This window comes from Bos javanicus, chromosome 8 (assembly GCF_032452875.1).
Source record: "Bos javanicus breed banteng chromosome 8, ARS-OSU_banteng_1.0, whole genome shotgun sequence".
Taxonomy (NCBI): domain Eukaryota; kingdom Metazoa; phylum Chordata; class Mammalia; order Artiodactyla; family Bovidae; genus Bos; species Bos javanicus.
The window spans coordinates 44,505,241-44,526,069 of NC_083875.1; the positions used below are offsets into that span (position 1 = coordinate 44,505,241).

The 20,829-nt window shown below is 38.7% G+C and overlaps 1 protein-coding gene across 4 annotated transcripts in view; it reads right to left on the minus strand.

The window, feature by feature from the left end:
- KANK1 (KN motif and ankyrin repeat domains 1) overlaps positions 1-20,829 on the minus strand; it is a 213,472-nt gene that overhangs the window by 143,336 nt on the left and 49,307 nt on the right. The window contains exon 2 of one of the 4 annotated variants that reach the window (XM_061425446.1): positions 4,229-4,445. The exons of the other annotated variants lie outside the window; for them this stretch is intronic. The gene's annotated coding sequence lies outside the window, so the exon portion shown is untranslated. The remainder of the gene's footprint in view (positions 1-4,228; positions 4,446-20,829) is intronic. 4 annotated transcript variants of the gene reach the window in all.

The window sequence follows — 20,829 nt, forward strand, 5'->3', positions numbered from 1 at the left end:
GGGGGAATGCTTTTGTCCCCTCTATGCAAACTACTCCCTTCTGTGGAATGTTCTGAGCCAGCCACAGGGTCAGAGGCGGGCCTCCCATGTCGTCTCCCAGTGCACACACACGTCACCAGCCATGGATCACTGGACCACTTAAAGACATCAGACCCAGGCTGGGCCAAACTGTTCTCCTCTGGGGCTTGGAAACGGGGGCTGAGGAGCTGCTAGCCAGGCTCTGGAGGCAGGTGGATCTGTGAACAGCACCACAGACAGAGCCGGTCTGTAGCAGAAAGGTGAAGATAAGGCTGAGGGCAATAGAGCCAACATAGTCTTTGAAATTCCTTGTGCTTTCCTGTTTTTTGATTCCAGCTTGTCTCTGAGGATCCTGGATTCTTTGCAGTACTTCTGTATCCTGATAAAATGCTTCCTAAATCAGTTTTACTCCTTGTAGTCGAAGATTGCCAACTGAATACCAATCTTCCCCTGTTACCAGGTTATTAAGCCGACAATGGGGTGTGCTGGGTGAGTACTGAATCAGACCAGAGGGAAGTAGACCCAGGGTGGGGTGGGGAGTGGAGGGGAGAGGCGGCAGAATACAGTCCAGGTCCTCAACTAGAAACACCTCCCCACTGACTAGATCTCTCATCCCTCCATTTCAGTGTTTCCCCTCTGCCACATTGTGCCTCACTGAATTTTTCCAGGGTTGCAGGCTTAATACTTGAATACATTAAAAAAAATACATATTCAAACCTATATATGATCAATTTTTCCTATTTTCAGCAGCAGACATTTTATTAAATCAAGATGTAACAGTAAAACTCTAAGAGTTATGAGTGTGCTCTGCTCTCAGGGTCCACCCTTTGCACAGGCTTGATATCTTAAAGATGAAATTTTTAGCATAGCTTGGGTCAACATTTCAAATAAAATTAAATATTATATACATAGGTGAGAGAAAACAGTTGTCAGAATATTATGTTTTCTGACAGAGAACTGGTAGGGTCTGGAATAATTTCTCCCACAAACATCTTAAGTACAGCTTCTTGAAATGATAAAGAATAGTTCTGTTTGGCAATGATCATTTTATTTTCAATTGTCATCCTTGATTTCTCCTTAAGAACTTGCATCGATGTTATGACAATGTATAAATCTAGCTGCTTATACATGTATTTTTACATTAACAATGATTCAAACTGTGATACAATCTGGGGGGAAAATGAAATATATATATATATAAAGTTTTAAGGGAGAAGGCAATGGCACCCCACTCCAGTACTCTTGCCTGGAAAATCCCATGGATGGAGGAGCCTGGTAGGCTGCAGTCCATGGGGTTGCTAAGAGTCGGTCGGACGTGACTGAGCAACTTCACTTTCACTTTTCACTTTCATGCATTGGAGAAGGAAATGGCAACCCACTCCAGTGTTCTTGCCTGGAGAATCCCAGGGACGGGCTGCCGTCTCTGGGGTAGCACAGAGTCGGACACGACTGAAGCGACTTAGCAGCAGCAGCAGTAGCATAAAGTTTTAAAAATACTGTATGTAGAGGGCTTAAGAAAAAAGCTTTGCTCTTTTAAGATTAATCAATCAGAAATGAAATATCTAACTGCTATCCATGTAAATTATATTGGTAATATACATAATTTTGTTACCCTCCATTGCTTGGCAAAAGCAAAAAAAGAAAAAAACATGCATAGGGAATAAGGATCATTCAGTCATCCAAAGCAACTTCCTTACTTGGCATCTATATTTATGAAGTAGGAAGAGTATTTCCACTTAAAGCAAAGAAAGCAAAAGTGTGATGGCCTTTTGTTGTTTGTTGGTTTTTATGATCAGATCAGAAAGTGAGCGCTTCTCTGATGGGATAACCACCTGGCTCAATTTTGCCCTTTAAACCATATGCCCCAGGATGGAAAGCTCTATACCATCCAGTATTTCTCTCTCTTTCTTTCAGTTTTCCGTGAAGGAAGGGAACACATCTGTGGGTGACCTGGGGATGTGGTGGCAGGAAGGCCCCCTTGCTGGACTCTGCACAAGGGAAGGGTGTGTAAGCAGGCAGTCATCAGCAGTCTGCTCTTAGATGCTCTGAAGGATGCCACATTACCTTCAGTGTGCCCTTATCCCCAAACTTCAAATGTGAATCATCTTTACTACCCCAGAAAATTGTAACAGAAGGTACCATTTTAAAAAACCAAACACCTACTCCTCTTGCCCAAAACCAGGAGTTCTCAAATGTTAGCATAAATAGCAATCACTTGGGGATTATTAAAGTACAGGTTGCTAGCCCCACCTTCAGAGTTTCTGATTCAGTAGGTCTGGGGCAGGAGGATGGTTGCTGCTGCTGAGATGGGGAAAGGTGACAATTTGAGAACAACTGCCTTCACCAAATCGAAGTCTGTTGGGCAGGGACACAAACTCTTCAGGAGATGACACAATCATGCACAGTATCAACAGTTGTTTACCAAGTTCCTTACCTTAGGTACAGGGAACATAATGCTTTATAAGAAAAACAAAGTCCTTCCTCCCCTCCTCCCAACATGCCTGAAGTAAAACTGCTGTCCCAGGAAGAAGCACCAAGTTCAGAAAGAAGCTTTCTACTTCTTGAACACAAATGGCATGCTCTGTGAGCCAATGCACAGCTCCTCAAATGAAAGGGATTATCAACTCTCAGCTATCATCAAAGAACCAAAGCAAATAGCTGAGACTGAGATTACAACTAAAAGATAAGTACCAATGAGGTAGGAGGAACGTACTAATGGCACACACATGACTGGGTAAGGACTGAATGTAGGAGATCTCATGGAAAGCCCCTTTAGTGCATGGCATAGCAGAGGCAACCCAGGTATTTGTTCCTCTTCCACCTCCTTACTACCCTCTCTGCACCTTGCAAAGACAGGTTCTGAAAGGCTGCCAAGGTCATCTATTCTGGAGCCTCCAGGGAGGCTGCCCCACTGCTTCCTACCTGAGGTGCATCACCTCAGCAACCCCAAGTGTTTAAACTACATAAACAATTATGGAAAGACTGTATCAAGCCAGTGGTTCTCAAAGTTCAGAGTGCACCACAAGTATAAGTACGGCCTTTAAAAAGCACAAAATGCAGGAGTCCCACTCTTGAGATTAATTCAGTAGGTCTGGGGTGAACCCTAAAACAAGCTCTCAGATGTGAACGATGCTGGTTCAGGATCACACTATGAGAATCATTTGTTAAACTTAGTCCTTGCTTACGTAAAACAGAAGTCTTTCCTTACACAAATGACTGAGAATATGGATGATGTCATCATGTGACTTATTTCAGGCAAGTATTGTACTACCTTGTGATTTAACTCTCCATATGTAGATTGGAGAAAGCGATGGCACCCCACTCCAGTACTCTTGCCTGGAAAATCCCATGGTTGGAGGAGCCCGGTGGGCTGCAGTCCATGGGGTCGCTAAGAGTCGGACACGACTGAGTGACTTCACTTTCCCTTTTCACTTTCATGCACTGGAGAAGGAAATGGCAACCCACTCCAGTGTTCTTGCCTGGAGAATCCCAGGGACGAAGGAGCCTGGTGGGCTGCCGTTTATGGGGTCACACAGAGTCGGACACGACTGAAGTGACTTAGCAGCATGTAGATTGAGACTACCCTCTCCATAATATTGTAAATCTGATGGAAAGTTTTTACTGAATAATTTTAAGGATGTTACCAAGTATCCACTGTTTTTTTTAAAAATACTTTTGACTGTTTTAACTGAAATCATTTGTAACATTTAAGACAAGTATCTGATACCTCTCAATCACCAGAAAAGATGGGAGATCTCTTTATCCTTGAAAAAAGATAAAGCCGAGCAAATATAAGCCTTTCTCAAACTTCAGAATACTCTGAGAAGATCATTTTGATTCTTCCTTATGAAAAAAAGAAACACTCAATCAGGTTCCACGGGGTTCAAATTTCTTAAATATATATATGCTTTAAAAAGAGAGGATATGTTCAATAAAGCACTAAAAAATATAAAGGCTTCCTCCAATTGAGAACAGGATGGTACAGGTGTTCATTTCAACCTGGTGGTCCACTGTTTCAAGTTGAAACATATAAGTGCAGGCCATCAATCTTGGGAAGAAAAAGCAGGAATCGAGGCCCATTTCCCCAGAGTGACCCAGTCAACTGGGTCAGGCAGTAGAGTATGCCAAGGAAATGTTCTCAAACTTCATTAATTACTAGAGCCCAGGCTCTGGTATTTCAGCACAGACAGCTGGTGCCCTGCCCACTCACCCTCCTTATGCTCCTTAGCTTTTATGGAATGTTACAGATAGAGAACTCCTGTCTTCTTTCCCAAGAGAGGAGTGGGTCTGCAGTGGGCCTTTCAAATATTTGCAGTCACAGGGCCAAGGCGAGATGCTGCTAGTGATGCATCAGTGATTCCTTCTTCTGTAGGATAAGATGACTCCTTTCACTATGAAGACAGACCTAGGTTACCTTGGCAAACATCCTGGAAGCACAGAGCAGAAGTGGATGGGCAGAGCCCCATTAATCTCCCTGTCTGACCCCTATCAGTAACTCCTAGCTTTCTACTCTGAGCCTCTAATTATAGCTAACTGAACTGATAAAAATAAGAAGTGTGTTGTTCCTCTAAAGTCAACATTAACCTATAAACATATAACAGATAAAATTTAATATAAACATAATAGTTGACATTTAATATTAGACTGTTTAATAGTCTAAGTGTGTACATATTGCCATTACCTTGTAATGTAACAAGATGGACTTTCTCCCATCCATCACACTGATTACAAGGAGGTAATTCTTCACCTTTTCATTCAGAACTTGTAAAAGTAAACAACTATCAATTTAAGGGTGAGGGCTGAGTTAGAGAACACTGTTAATTATTTTGACATTTTCTTTAAAAATAAAAGCAAAATGATGCTTTTTTACTTCCCCGGTGGTCCAGGGGCTGAGAATCCCTGCCAATGCAGGGGAAGCGCGTTCAATCCCTGGTCTGGGAAGATCCCACATGCTGTGGTGCAGCTAAGCCTATGAACCACAACTATGGGGCCTGTGCTCTGCAACAAGAGAAGTCACAGTGAGAAGTCCACACACCACAACCAGAGAGTAGCCCCCACTCGCAGCAACTAGAGAAGGCCTGTGTGTGGCTACCAAGACCCAGTGTAATCAAAAATAATAAACTAAAATTAAAAAAACAATGCCTTTGACTTCTGTAATCCCTTCTACCCTCACTACCTTTCTTTTCCCACTGATAATGACTTCTGTTATTTCTGACATAAAGAAAAAAAAAATCCCAATTTCTATTTATTAGATAAATGTAGAGACTGACCAATTACAGCAGCAGCACGTCAGCATCATGAATCCTGAAAGTCAGACTCTCTTCAACCCAGCCAGTAATTAAAATTAGCTCAAATATTTTTCTGCAAACATCCTGAAAAGTAAAGCTAGGTTCCTGCTAAACCTAATCTCTACTGTATTAGGTCATATATTATGGCAATGTTTGATAAGACTGCAAAGTATGAAAAAGTAATTCAGGAAGAAATCTGCTGTTTGTTTTAGCTCAGCAAGAAATCACCCTGTTCCAGCCCAAGGAAATCATATTTCAGAAATTTTCTCAAGACAGAAAGATGTATCATTCTCCCAGAAATAGCCACTGTTGTCTGATCACTTAAAATGATGCAAAGAATGCACTGGCATATAAAAAATTCCTGCTTGACATATATGCTCTTTAAAAAAGTATATGGATAAACAACAAGCTCCTACTGTGCAGCACATGGTACTATTAATATATTCAATATCTTGTGATAAACCATCATGGAAAAGAATGTATATGGATAACAGTCACTTTACTATATAGCAGAAATCAACACAACATTGTAAATCAACTATACTTCAATAAAATTTTTAAAAGCATAAATGTTTTTAATCACTGTTTTTTTTTTTTTTTTTTTTTTTACCATTACAAGCTAAAGGTATATATCGGAAAATGGAAGGAAAACATTGACTTTCCAGTTCCAACCTGTTTTAAATGGAAATACATGAATAAAGGAAAATGTCTATTTCCTGGGTGGAATAGCAGACACATATACCCAACTACAACAATCCCAAATTCTTTTGCACACAGAACCAAAAAGAAAATGGGAGGAATAGCACTTGGTGAATTTAGGACTTAATTTTATGAGACAGGAAGCTGATGAACAAAATCTGAATCTTTATCAAATACTTATTTAAGCATTTTCCTATGAAATTTTCCATATTTCTTTGCATTGACTTTCAAACAAAATTAGTTGCACTTAATTAATCTCTATGTGTCTAAGCTTCTCAGCTAAGACTATGCTTCAATAGCATTTAAGCATCCATTAAAAAATGGAATTGTGATTTCTCCATTTTCATTTCTAATTTTATTGATTTGATTCTTCTCCCTTGCTAACGGTTTGTCTATTTTATTTATCTTCTCAAAGAACAAGCATTTAGTTTTGTTGATTTTTGCTATAATCTCCTTTTTTCTTTTTATTTCTGCTCTGATTTTATTTCTTTCCTTCCTTCCTTCTAATTTTGGGGTTCTTTCTTCTTTTTCTACTTGCTTTAGGTGTAAAGTTAGATTGTTTATTTGATGTTTCTCTTGTTTCTTGAGGTAGGCTTGTATTGCTATGAACCTCCCTCTTAGCACAGCTTTTACTGAATCCCACAGGTTTTGGGTTGTTGTGTTTTCATTTTCATTTGTTTCTAAGCATATTTTTATTTCCTGTTGATTCCTTCCATGATTTGTTGGTTATTCAGAAGTGTTTTATTTAGCCTCCATACATTTGTATTTTCAATAGTTTTTTTTCCTGTAGGTGACATCTAATCTTACCACACCATGATCAGAAAAGATACTTGAAATTATTTCAATTTTTAAAAATTTACCAAGGCTAGATTTATTGTCCAGGATATGAGCTATCCTGGAGAACGTTCTGTGTGCACTTGAGAAAAAGGTGAAATCCATTGTTTTGGGGTGAAATGCCTTATAGATATCAATTAGGTCTAACTGGTCCATTGTATCATTTAAAGCTGTGTTTCCTTGCTAATTTTCTGTTCAGTTGATCTAGCCATAGGTTTGAGTGGCTAATTCATGTCAATGTATGGCAAAAACCATCACAATATTTTAAAGTAATTAGCCTCCAATTAAAATAAATTAATTAAAAAAACAGAATTGTGTTAAGTCTCTAAGTGTAAATTTAAAGGATATAAGTGCCTGGAAACCAGAGCACATAACCTGGTCATTGTTTTCGTGCTAAAAATGTGTTCCTGTAATTTTTTTTTTTTTATTTAAAAGCAAAGCATAGCTATTTCCTTATTAATTTTTTTAAGCAACCTACTTTTCTTTAACTTGTGATCTTATTTGCTAAATCTTAAGCAATGCATTCCTGGCTAAGGCTTTTTATTTTATTATTATATTTCCCCAGTGTTCAGAATTTTCATTTGAGGAGGGCTCCAACATTACAATAAATCCATTAACACCTGTTGCCAAAAGAAAACTAGGTAACTTCTGCATTGCCACAAACTCTAGCAATTGTCAACAATCCCTCCAATGAAGCTTTTCTTTGGCTCTGGCATGTACACAGCTGTATCAAGTGTTGCTGTTTGCCTTGGTAACAATGCCTTTTCTTGTGGAGAAGACATATGACACCACCTTGTTACTTGAAATACCCACAGCAGAGTTGGTGCAGGATGGATGGAACACCACAGCTGGGTGGAAGGGATGTAGAACCACACATCTGGGTTAGGTCTACATGCAGACAGGCACTCACACACCACAACAGGAGTGTAAATTTTTCCATTTTGAAAAGAAATCAATTTGGCAAAATGCATCAAGTGTCTTTAGAGTGGTTCCAGTCATTTTATTTATACATATATATATATACACACTCACATATTAATAATTTCTGACCCATTCATTTTGCTTCTACTTATATATGCTAAGGGGACAATATTCAAAAAAATTCCTCAGATTTAGGCAAAAATATATTCACTGCTCCCCTACTGTAACAGTAAAAAGTCAGAAACTTTAATTATTGCTAAATTATTATGCAGACATTAAACACATTTATGAAGTCTCATGATTAATATAGGGAGTCTTAAATAACTATTAAATTCACATATATATATCCCTCAAACTTTCAAAATACAAATGTTCAAATACTTAGTATACATGACAATTAGTATAAGTTATTGGAGGCAGATAGTTTTAAAACGGAAAGTAAGTCTCCAATGCTCAGTTTCCAAAATAAATAGTGTGAAGCAGGATGTGTTCAGATTTTATCAAATTAGTCCTGCCTTTTATGATGATGACAGTTTCTCTAACAGTCAGTTTAATTTTCTAGTCAGAGTATCTCAGGGACAAAGTCAAGGTCACAGATTAGGTTTCTAGGGACCTGAGTCTTGATTTCTTTCCATATCACAGGCTGTACACCCAGCTGGGCCCGCTGGGAAACAGTGCAGCCAGACTGGGAGACTCAGTTACCTCAAACTGTTAACCATGATAGGAAAACACCCAAGGCTTCATATTCAGGGCATGTTAAAGACATCATATTTTCATGGTGGTAAAAATACAGCAAAAACTTTTAAAATTAAGTCTAAGCTAACACTACAGAGATACAGCTTTCCTAAATGTCCATATATACACATATATTTATATATCTATAAGTATACATATGAAGAATTCAACACATTCTGCAAAGCAGCAAGGACAGATCATACTCCAAGCAGATTACAACAAAACCACCACAGAATTAAAAAACAAGCATTTAAACAAAAACTCAATACATGAATAAAAAGAAACTATTCTCCTAAATAACTGTTTCAAACAAATATAAATCCTAATATGAGACTGTTTTGAAAATAACAAAATGACTTAGAGTGGGAAAGGCATAGAATAAATAAAAACAGGAACTCTACTGATTAAGTCCTATGAGATCTGGTCAAGGTGAGCAGAGAGATAAATACAAGCCTTAAGTAATCAAAATAAGTGGACTACATCTCCAAATGAGGAAAAATACTCATTTGTTAAAAGTTACAAAACAAAATACTTCAGGAACAAATGCATTAAACAGAAAATAACAGAAATAGTAAATCCAAGAGCTTGTTTAAAAATCCAGAGGTAATGGAGAAGAAAATGGCAACCCACTCCAGTGTTCTTGCCTGGAAAATCCCAGGGACGGGGGAGCCTGATGGGCTGCCGTCTATGGGGTCGCACAAGAGTCGGACATGACTGAAGTGACTTAGCAGCAGTACCCATATTATCAAATCCTGTTACACACATCTCACCTACCCAGTTACTAAAGGCTGGCTGAGCCCCTGGTTCGAGGTGCTGTAACGAATAGTTGACTGACACCTAAGTACATGACATCTGTTGCTCTTCCCGTCATGTGCCAAGTTCTTAATTCCATCAAAATATCACCAGCCTTATTTGTGTTTAATAAGACATGGTTCAGCTCTTACTCAGCCAATGAGACACACATTCCCTGGTATTTTTCCTGTAAATTAATAGTTGGCTTCAGAGAACTACTTTTTCCTGTGAAGATCATTGCTGGAGTCCTGTCTACATCTTGCTTGCTTCTAGCAACCTACCCTCCCCGGCCCCCAGGACCTGTTTTGTAAATCCCGGCCCCTGAGCGCCCATTGCCTTAGGCATGGCATCTTTGCTGTCTGCTATCTTCCTATTGTGTTGTATGGACTCATGTGTCCTTCATTGCCTCAGTTTCTTTCCTTGTCAAGTTTAGACAGCCCTCTAGCAGATCTTGTTTCCAGCCAGATCAAGCCCCTCTCCTAGCTAAGGCCTGACTTCATCCATTCATTCTTTTTGAAAATATTATAAAGTTACACATGCAAAACAGACAAATCAATGAAACAATAGGCCAGAAGCAGAGCCTGTTCTAAGATGGAGGTGTTTTTTAAAGGGAATCACAAGTCAGTGGAAAAGATTGTACAGGATTGTGCAATAAATGATGTTGGACTGGGAAAAAAAAAAAATGCAGAGGTAAATCTCTTTTAAGTCTACACAGAAGTGAGTACAATTAGAGACAAGGTAAGTACTATGACACACTGATGGAATATAAGTGAGATAATGATAAACAATACAGAAGTATGAAGTTATGCTTTTCAAAGTGCAGTTGACATAATAGAGGGGCAGCAGGAGGCCTAGCAGAGAGGGCAAATAGTTGCAAATGCAGACTGAGAAGAGATCTCTCCCTACCAGCCTCCCAACACCCCACAGTGGAGTGGATCCAGGGTGGAGCACTACAGCTGGGTACAGAAGCACTGGAACCATCTGTCCCAACCCCAGGGGCTAGGTCTACAGGGAGACAGGCATTCACATACTGCCATGAAGTGGACAACGGTCCCCTTTTTTAAAGAAACTGGTTGGGCAAAAAGTATCAAGCAGTTACAGTTTTAAAAATAAATATTTCTAACTTCTGATCCTGCAATTTTGCATCTAATAATACACACTAAGAAAATGTTTAAAAATAAAATAACCCACAGGCTTAGGCACAAATACATTCAATGACCCACTATTTTAACAGAAAAGCATCAGAAACCTAAATTATTATTCAGAATTTAATATATCCATGAAAACATTAAAATGAGAACATCCTTCATCTATAAAGTTACATGAAAATGGGAATAAAGTTGAGATTATACAAAAATATATACAAAGGAAGGACTGACTGGAAGGAAAATACATCAACATTTTAATAGCATTTGCCCTTGGTCTAAAAACAGCCTTAAGAGACTGATTTTTAAAACCTCTGATGCTTAAATGTGGCGAGAGTGAATAAGATAATGCATGTTAAAATGCTTATCACCATACCGGGCACAGAGTTCCTTAAGAGAAACGTAAGTGATCCACATGTAGGATCACCTTCTACCTCACACCTGACCAGTTTGTGCCTTTAGTCAAAACTGATCTTTGTTTAACTTCTAACCTTTGTTTAAAGTGGGAACAATCATAGTTATCTGATAGGGGCCATGAAGATGAAATGAAACAGATAATGCAAACTGCTGAACTCAGGTATTCAACAAATGTTAGTATTCTCTCTTCTCTTTTTAGGAGACTATAAATTTTGTTTATGCTAGACAGTTCTGAGGGAGTTTAAAAAATTGACTCTAAATTCAATACTACTTAGTCAGTTAAAAAACATTTGCAGGAACATACTCAAATAAGGTCTGGCTCCAAAAAGCTCATGTACTGCTCCAGGTGGCAAATAGGCTTTAAAACGGAGCAACACTGACCTAAAGTTCTCCAAGGAAGCGACCCAGAATGCCACTTTTCAAAAGAAAACATTCTCATGGATGTATAAATAGGTTTAACATTCCCAACCATGGCTTCATTTATATGCTACTTCCAAACTAGGAAATGCTGCAAAAAATTTCCCTGTTGATTCCAACCTACTCAGAAGCGACTTAGAAGAAACGAGTTGTGTTCTGTAGAAGAAACTTTTAACCTAAACCTGTCTGCATGAGGCTGAATGGAGGTAATCATGAAACCATTCTTTCCCAATCCAGTAGTACAATAAGTTAATTCTTAAACACAGAGCTGCTACCATTTTCTCCCCACTAGTAACTAGACAGGAAAACTAGATGGATGCGAGGGGTGGGGGTGGGGGTTGGCGGGGGGAGAACTTTATAGGACTAAATGGTCTCCAGCTCTTTGGTTTACTTAAGTTACAAAACTTTGACTAATAAGCCTTTGTTCAGTCATTCAATTGTGTCCAACTCTTTGTGACCTCATGGACTGCAGCACTCCATGATTCCCTGTCCTTCACCATCTACCGGAGCTTGCTCAAACTCATGTCCATTGAATTGATGATGCCATCCAACCATTTCATCCTCTGTTGTCCCCTTCTACTCCTTCCTTCAATCTTTCCCAGCATCAGGGACTTTTCTAATGAATTGGCTCTTTGTATCAGGTGGCCAAAGTACTGGAGCTTCAGCTTCAGCATCAGACCTTCCAATGAACACTCAGGATTGATTTTCTTTAGGACTGACTGCTTTGATTTCCTTGTAGTCCAAGGGACTCTCAAGAGTCTTCCCTAACACCACAGTTCAAAAGCAGCAATCCTTTGGCAGTCAGCCTTCCTTATGGTCTAACTCTCACATCCATACTTGACTGCTGGAAAAACCATAGCTTTGACGAGACAGACCTTTGTCGGCAAAGTAGTATCTCTGCTTTTTAATATGCTGTCTAGGTTTGTCATAGATTTTCTTTCAAGGAGCAAGTCTTTTTAACTTCATGGCTACAGTGATTTTGGAGCCCCTCAAAATAAAGTCTGTCACTGTTTGCATTGTTTCCTCCTCTATTTGCCATGAAGTGATGGGACCAGGTGCCATGATCTTCATTTTTCTAATGCTGAGTTTTAAGCCAGCTTTTTCACTTTCCTCTTTCACCCCCATCAAGAGGCTCTTTAGTTCCTCTTCGCTTTCTCCCATAAGGGTGGTGTCATCTGAGGTTATTGATATTTCTCCCAGCAATCTTGATTCTAGCTTGTGCTTCTTCCAGCCCAGCGTTTCTCATGATGTGCTCTGCATATAAGTTAAATAAGCAGCTTGACAATATACATCCTTGACATACTCCTTTCCCAATTTTGAACCAATCTGTTATTCCATGTCCGGTTCTGACTGTTGCTTCTTGACTGCATACAGGTTTCTCAGGAGGCAGGTAAGGTGGTCTGGCATTCCCATCTCTTTAAGAATTTCCCAAAGTTTATTGTGATCCACACAGTCAAAGGCTTTAGCATAGTCAATGAAGCAGATGTTTTTCTGGAATTCTCTTGCTTTTTTATGATTCAGCAGATGTTGGCAACTTGATGTCTGGTTCCTCTGCCTTTTCTAAATCCAGCTTGAACATCTGGAGGCTCTCAGTTCACATACTGTTGAAGCCTGGCTTGGAGAATTTTGAGCATTACTTTGCTAGTGTGTGAGATGAGTGCAACTGTGTGGTAGTTTGAACATTCTTTGGCATTGCCTTTCTTTGGGATTGGAATGAAAACTGACCTTTTCCAGCCCTGTGGACACTGCTGAGTTTTCCAAATTTGCTGGCATATTGAGTGAAGCACTTTCACAGCATCATCTTTTAGAATCTGAAATAGTTCAGTTGGTATTCCATCACCTCCACTAGCTTTATTCGTAGTGATGCTTCCTAAGGCCAACTTGACTTTGCACTCCAGGATGTCTGGCTCTAGGTGAGGAATCACACCATCGTGGTTATCTGGATCATTAAGATCTTTTTATGCATAGTTCTTCTGTGTATTCTTGCCACCTCTTCTTAATATCTTCTGCTTTGTTTAGGCCCTTACCCTTTCTGCCCTAATTTATGTGCCAATCTTTACATGAAATGTTCCCTTGGTATCTCTAATTTTCTTGAAGAGATCTCTACTCTTTCCAATTCTATTGTTTTTCCTCTTTTATTTATTTTTTTTGCATTGTTCACTTAGAAAGGCTTTCTTTTCTCTCCTTGCTATTCTTTGGAACTATGCATTCAGATGGATATATCTTTCCTTTTCTCCTTTGACTTTTGTTTCTCTTCTTTTCTCAGCTATTTGTAAGGCCTCCTCAGACAACCATGTTGCCTTTTTGCATATCTTTTTCTTAGGGGTGGTTCTGATCACCACCTCCTGCACAATGTTATGAACCTCTGTCCATAGTTCTTCAGGCACTCTATCAGTTCTAATCCCTTGAATCTATCTGTCACTTCCACTGTTTAATCATAAGGGATTTGATTTAGGTTATGTCTGAATTGTCTAGTGGTTTTCCCTACTTTTTTCAATTTAAGTCTGAATTTAGCAATATGGAGTTCATGATCTGAGCCACAGTCAGCTCCCAATCTTGTTTTTGTTGACTGTATAGAGCTCCTCCATCTTTGGCTGCAAATAATATAATCAATCTGACATTGATTATCGGGTGATGACCATCGGGTGATGTCCATGTGTAGAGTAGTCTCTTGTGTTGTTGGAAGAGGGTGTGTTCTATGACCAGTGCATTCTATTGGCTAAACTCTTAGCCTTTGTCCTGCTTCATTTTGTACTCCAAGACCAAACTTGCCTGTTATTCCAGGTATCTCTTGACTTCCTATTTTTGCATTCCAGTCCCCTATGATGAAAACGACATCTCTTTTTGGTGTTAATTTTAGAAGGTCTTGTAGGGCTTCCCTGGTAGCTCAGAGGCTAAAGCATCTGCCTGCAATGTGGGAGACCAGGGTTCAATCCCTGAGTTGGGAAGATCCTCTGGAGAAGGAAATGGCAACCCACTCCAGTACTCTTGCCTGGAAAATCCCATGGACGGAGGAGCCTGGTAGGCTACAGTTCATGGGGTCACAAAGAGTTGGACATGACTGAGCGACTTAACTTTCACTTTCTTTTCTAGAAGGTCTTGTAGGTCTTCATAGAACCATTCAACTTCAGCTTCTTTGGTATTAGTGGTTGGGGAATAGACTTGGATTACTGTGATACTGAATGGTTTGCCTGGGAAATGAACCAAGATCATTCTGTCATTTTTGAGATTGCACCCAATCTGAATGCACTGCATTCAGACTCTCGTGTTGACTATGAGGGGTACTCCATTTCTTCTAAGGGATTCTTGCCCACAGTAGTAGATAAAACGGTCATCTGAATTAAATTTCCCCCTTCCAGTCCATTTTAGTTCACTGATTCCTAAAATGTCAATGTTCACTCTTGATATCTCCTGTTTGGCCTAGTAAGCCTAGTGGTCTTCAAAAGGATATAGGAGTGGACTTGCAAAGGGAAAACAGAGGATGTCATATTTTAGTGTTTCTTTTAGGCCCACAGGCATAATTGTGTAAGGGTGAGGCCAGTATGCCTTGCTGCCTGAGCAACCACATTTGTGCCAAGTGACTCTGTCTCCCACTTGCTCATCACCTATGAGTACCCCATACCAGTCGGGTATTTACACCACTTTCTAGTGATCAAACAAGCTACCAGGATTGAACTGAATTTGTTGGGTCAGAGACCCTCAACATTTCTGAACCACAGACTAATCTGAGATTCTGATAGGAAAAAAAGTAGTGAGGGTGGAGGGAACCTCTGCCAAACAAAGCATACACAAACAGATAATTCTGGATTCAGTTTCACTGACACTTCTCACCTAAAGCCCAAAGGATAGACACTGGTGGTGATTCTACTTCCTATTTGGAAATACAGAAATATATGTATACTCAAGCAATTCTAAAATGACAGATTATATGTTTCAACAGTGCACAAGGTACTTACGAGGTTTACTCACACGTTTCAATACCTTATTTTTAGTGGCAATGAGAGAAGTCCCATCAGAAATAAAACAGCACATTTATTCTCAAACACAATGCATGGAACTGACACAGACAGAATATCACTCCAGTTACACAATAGCTATTCAGAGCTCTCAGTTAATGGAATATTCACAGTTTGAGACTGAACACAATGCACAAAGAATAGAAACATAGACAAAGTTGCCATATTAGGGGCGTGGATAACATAATTAGTTTCTGAGCAACAGAGACTTTAGTAACGGTTTTATATAAAATAAACAAAATTAGTTTCTATTAATGATCAGTATATAAAGTCTGACAAAATATTTCATCAGTTTGCTTTAAACAGTTTTATATGACAGAGCTAAGCTATTCAGACTTGTTTTGCATTTTCTCTTAAACAACCAAAAAAAGTACTTGTTGTAATTCCTTCTACATGTGATTAGATATTATCTGAAGTTATAGTATCTGGCTGTCAGAATGATCTGAGAATCAATGCATCTGTTTCCCAATTTGTAAGATATGAACAATAATACTTTTTCCACAAAGATGGGAAGTACATCTTTTCAAGGAAAAAAAAATGTTTGTCTATGTCAGTTCAGCCTATATTCCACAATAATTGTCTTGCATTCATTCAATAATTATTTAGTGAGTTGCAATTATGAGTCAAACATTAAAAAGTTGAAATTCAGTTCTGTCTGACTCTTTGCAACCCCATGGACTGTAGTCTACCAGGCTCCTTTGTCCATGGGATTTTCCAGACAAGAGTACTGAAGTGGGTTGCCATTTCCTTCGCCAGGGGATCTTCCCAACCCCGGGATCAAACCCAGGACTCCCACATTGTAGACAGAGGCTTTACCATCTGAGCCACCAGGGAAGTCTATTAAGCAAAATCAGACCCCATTTCTTTCTTGACGAAACTTATTCACTCCTTCAACCATTAGAAAGATTTAGGTTGAAAATTCTACTAGCTGATAGTGACAGCTAATATTTGTGTAACATTTTAAAGTACTATCCTATGTATCATCTCATGCAATCTTCATGATAACTCTTTGAGAAGAATTGATAATTGATAATTACTCATCACATTTTACAGGTTAAGAAACTAAGGCTTAGGAGTCCAAGTGGCTTACCCCCAGCAGTGCAGCTGGAATCCACTGCTCTAATGATATCAAAACACCACCTCATATCACTGGAGTTGGGTTGTGGGTGATGAGAATCAAACATGTGCTAGATCATTATTAGGAATGTAATCTATAGCAGCTTTTTGCCTGTTTCCATCCTTTCAAGAAGCAGAAATTACTAGCTCTGGTAGTGTGTAGAAAATGTAGTTCATTTCATTTGGGAAAGCCTGACTTTTCTTTTTTTTTTTTAATTTTTAAATTATTATTATTATTTTTTTACTTTACAATATTGTATTGGTTTTGCCATACATCAACATGCATCTGCCATGGATGTACACGTGTTCCCCATCCTGAACCCCCCTCCCACCTCCCTCCCCATATCATCCCTTTGGGTCATCCCAGTGCACCAGCCCCAAGCCTCCTGTATCCTTCATGGAACCTGGACTGGCGATTCGTTTCTTATATGATACTATACATGTTTCAATGCCATTCTCCCAAATCATCCCCCCACCAAAGAGTCCAAAAGACTGTTCTATACATCTGTGTCTCTTTTGCTGTCTCGCATACAGGGTTGTCATTACCATCTTTCTAAATTCCATATATATATGCGTTAGTATACTGTATTGGTGTTTTTCTTTCTGGCTTACTTCACTCTGTATAATAGGCTCCAGTTTCATCCACCTCATTAGAACTGATTCAAATGTATTCTTTTTAATGGCTGAGTAATACTCCATTGTGTATATGTACCACCGATTTCTTATCCATTCATCTGCTGATGGACATCTAGGTTGCTTCCATGTCCTGGCTATTATAAACAGTGCTGCGATGAACATTGGGGTACACGTGTCTCTTTCCCTTCTGGTTTCTTCAGTGTGTATGCCCAGCAGTGGGATTGCTGGATCATAAGGCAGTTCTATTTCCAGTTTTTTAAGGAATCTCCACACTGTTCTCCATAGTGGCTATACTAGTTTGCATTCCCACCAACAGTGTAAGAGGGTTCCCTTTTCTCCACACCCTCTCCAGCATTTATTGCTTATAGACTTTTGGATCGCAGCCATTCTGACTGGCGTGAAATGGTACCTCATTGTGGTTTTGATTTGCATTTCTCTGATAATGAGTGATGTTGAGCATCTTTTCATGTGTTTGTTAGCCATCTGTATGTCTTCTTTGGAGAAATGTCTATTTAGTTCTTTGGCCCATTTTTTGATTGGGTTGTTTATTTTTCTGGAATTGAGCTGCTGGAGTTGCTTGTATATTTTTGAGATTAGTTGTTTGTCAGTTGCTTCATTTGCTATTATTTTCTCCCATTCTGAAGGCTGACTTTTCTAAGTTATAAAAAAACATTAATTTGCCAGAAGTCACAGTCATGGAGCCTCAGGGCTGAGTTGCAGCCTGATACACAGCTCCATTCACTGACTGATTCCTACAATCTTGTGTGTGTGTATGTGTGTGTATGTGTGCGTGATTTGTTTTATTGTAATATTTGCTTTACTGTGGTGGTCTGAAACTGAACCTGCAATATGTCTGAGATACGCCTGTATGTATGCACGTGTATGTGTATGGATATGTATATGTATGCATATATACACACACATATGTGTGTATGTGCTTACTAGATCAGTCATGTCTGACTCCTGGTGACCCCTTGGACTGTAGCCCGCCAGGGTCCTCTTGTCCATGGGGATTCTCCAGGCAAGAATACTAGAGTGGGTTGCCATGCCCTCTTCCAGGGGATCTTCCCAACCCAGGGATCGAACCCAGGTCTCCCACATTGCAGGCAGATTCTTTACCATCTGAGCCATCAGGGAAGCCCAAGAATACTGGAGTGGGTAGCTTATCCCTTCTCCAGGGGATCTTCCCCACCCAGGAATCTAACTAGGGTCTCCTGCATTGCAGGCAGATTCTTCACCAGCTGAGCTACCCAGGAAGCCATATACATATACATACATACATACATATATATTTTTTTTCCACAATATATTTTAAATTTTACTTTTGAATTATCAAGTCAGTATTCTTTTAACTTTATTCACATATTTAACTTTATCCACATATTTATTTTAAACTTTATCCACTTATTTTCCTGCAACTTTCTGCTTCCTTCTGTGATCATTTTCCTTCTGCCCAAAGAATCGCCTTTACTTTTTTATTTTCTCTACAATCCTATTTGATTGCAGAAATCTTCCACAATATTTTCCTTATAGATTCTTAACAATGAGTTTGCTACAACAGTATAACTGACATGATAAGACTAAAAAATCACATCTCTAGATAAAATAATCATCTGGTGATATGTAAAAACTTTCATGGTATTTTTCAAGGGTTGCAGATCATGGTCCAACATACAACCTACTGCCAAAATCCCTTCTACAATATCTTTGATTTGGGGTGGAGGAGGGCAGTCCAAATTCTTTAGTATGTCCAGTTCTACTGGTAAGACAATTTGGCAATAAGTATCCAAAGCCGTAAAAATATAAAACGACTAACTCAGACCCAATTATTCCATTTCTGAGAATTTGTCCTAAAGAATTAACCTGACAAGCACACAGTGAGGAGACTATCCCAATGATGTTCACTGCAGTGTCGTTATTTATGATATTAAAAAACTGGAAAGAATCAAAATGACTATCAGTAAGGGATGATTTCAATAATACAGGAGTGTATTCATATAATGGAATGCTATGCTCCTATTAGAAATATAATACAGATATATAACATGAAACGATACACATGCTATATCCAGTGAAAAGGCATTTACTGAATAGTATAATCCCCATCTTACCTATGTATACACAGAAAAAAATCTTGATTTAACTGACAAAGAAAGGAATCATCTTCTGTGCCTATTCAAAAGTTCTAACTCTGCTCCCTCAGGCTGAAAATTAACTTTGCTCTCCTTTTCACTTAACAGCCTTTCAAATGTTCCTGGCAGTGCACTGTTTCTAGTCCATTTACCTCCCTGGTTTGCCCTCTGAAAATGTGGAGCTCAGAACTGAACACAAGCCCTCAGAGGCATCCTGACCAAAGCAGAAAACAATGGGATGATTATCTTCTTTGTTCTGAGAGCTGTGACACTAAATCTGTTGGAGATGGCCAACTATGTCAAATGGCTGGCTAAAACCTAAATCTCTTTAAGGAGAGCTGCTATTGATCCAGGTCTCTCCAATTCATAGGCACACAACTCGCCCCTGCCCCCTCCATCCAGATATCAGGAAGTTGCATTCAGTAGAGCTTAGTTGTGTATTCGCTCATGTTGATGGTCTTTAGCTTTTGAGAACCCTTTTCTATTCCAATTTCTGACAATCCATTGCTCAGCTTCCCTCCCAACTCTGCAACACAGATTTGACCCACCATTCTTTATCAAAGATCACTTTTTTCAAACCACAACACCAAGTCATTTTGGAAGGGCTATTTAAACATTTATAATAATTTAAAATACTTTTATATTAAAACAAATACAGGTAAGTTAAAATGTGAAATACAGAGTGGATTGATCTTTGTGAAAAGACAGGAAACAAAAGAGAAGGAACTCTTTCAAGGAAAAGAACTAAATTGGAAGCCTAGCCAACAAAGGTACAAAAGTAAACAAAAAAAAAAAAGAAAGAAAAGTAAACAAGTAAAACTAAAACTATGCTGGAAAGTCATGACACAGGGAAGTAGCCAGAGAGAAAGCACCAAATGGGTTAGGAACTTAATTTGAGTAAGTAAAGTAATTGGATAAATGATTGAATTATCTTAATGGAACAAGGACATTAAATTTTAAAATCCCACCTTGGATCATTGGAGTAATGAAAAACAGCTATTAAAAAGGAAAACCTAATAGTCACTGTGTCTAATTTATTTCATTTTCTAAAGCTTAGTTTTCTAAGTATCTTTTTATACATCATGGCACCTTAATCATTATAACTTTAAAGTGATCTTGGGTATATTTATATTTTATCTTATCAAAGGGACCAAAGTGAAATAAGACTAAAATACCATGTAAGGTAAATAACACTGATGCAATTATTTCTACCTCTTGTGTTCTTATCTAGATCATTCAACATACTCAGAATCCTTTGTTTTTTCTTGCAAAAAGAAAATGAAAGTAGTAGTGCAATTTATCAGGATGATAGCTAATAGTACAGATTATTTACTAAGCACTCTACAACCACATGAAGTTGATAACATGATTATACCTACTTCATAGATGTGGAAACAGACTTCATGGTTAAATGATATTATAGTATTAGAGTCATGTCTAGTAACTGGCAGCACTGGGACTCTAAAATTGGCATGGCGGACCCTACAACTTCTCTTTCTATAGCACATACATACATGCACAAACAAAAGAATTTTTATATGGGCAATATCTATTCCTTAATCTAAACTAAGGAAATTAAATAAGATAAGCTAAATAATAAATAAACTTTAATATGCCTCAAGATTTTTTTGAGGTTCATTATCGGATGTGGCTCCAAAATTTC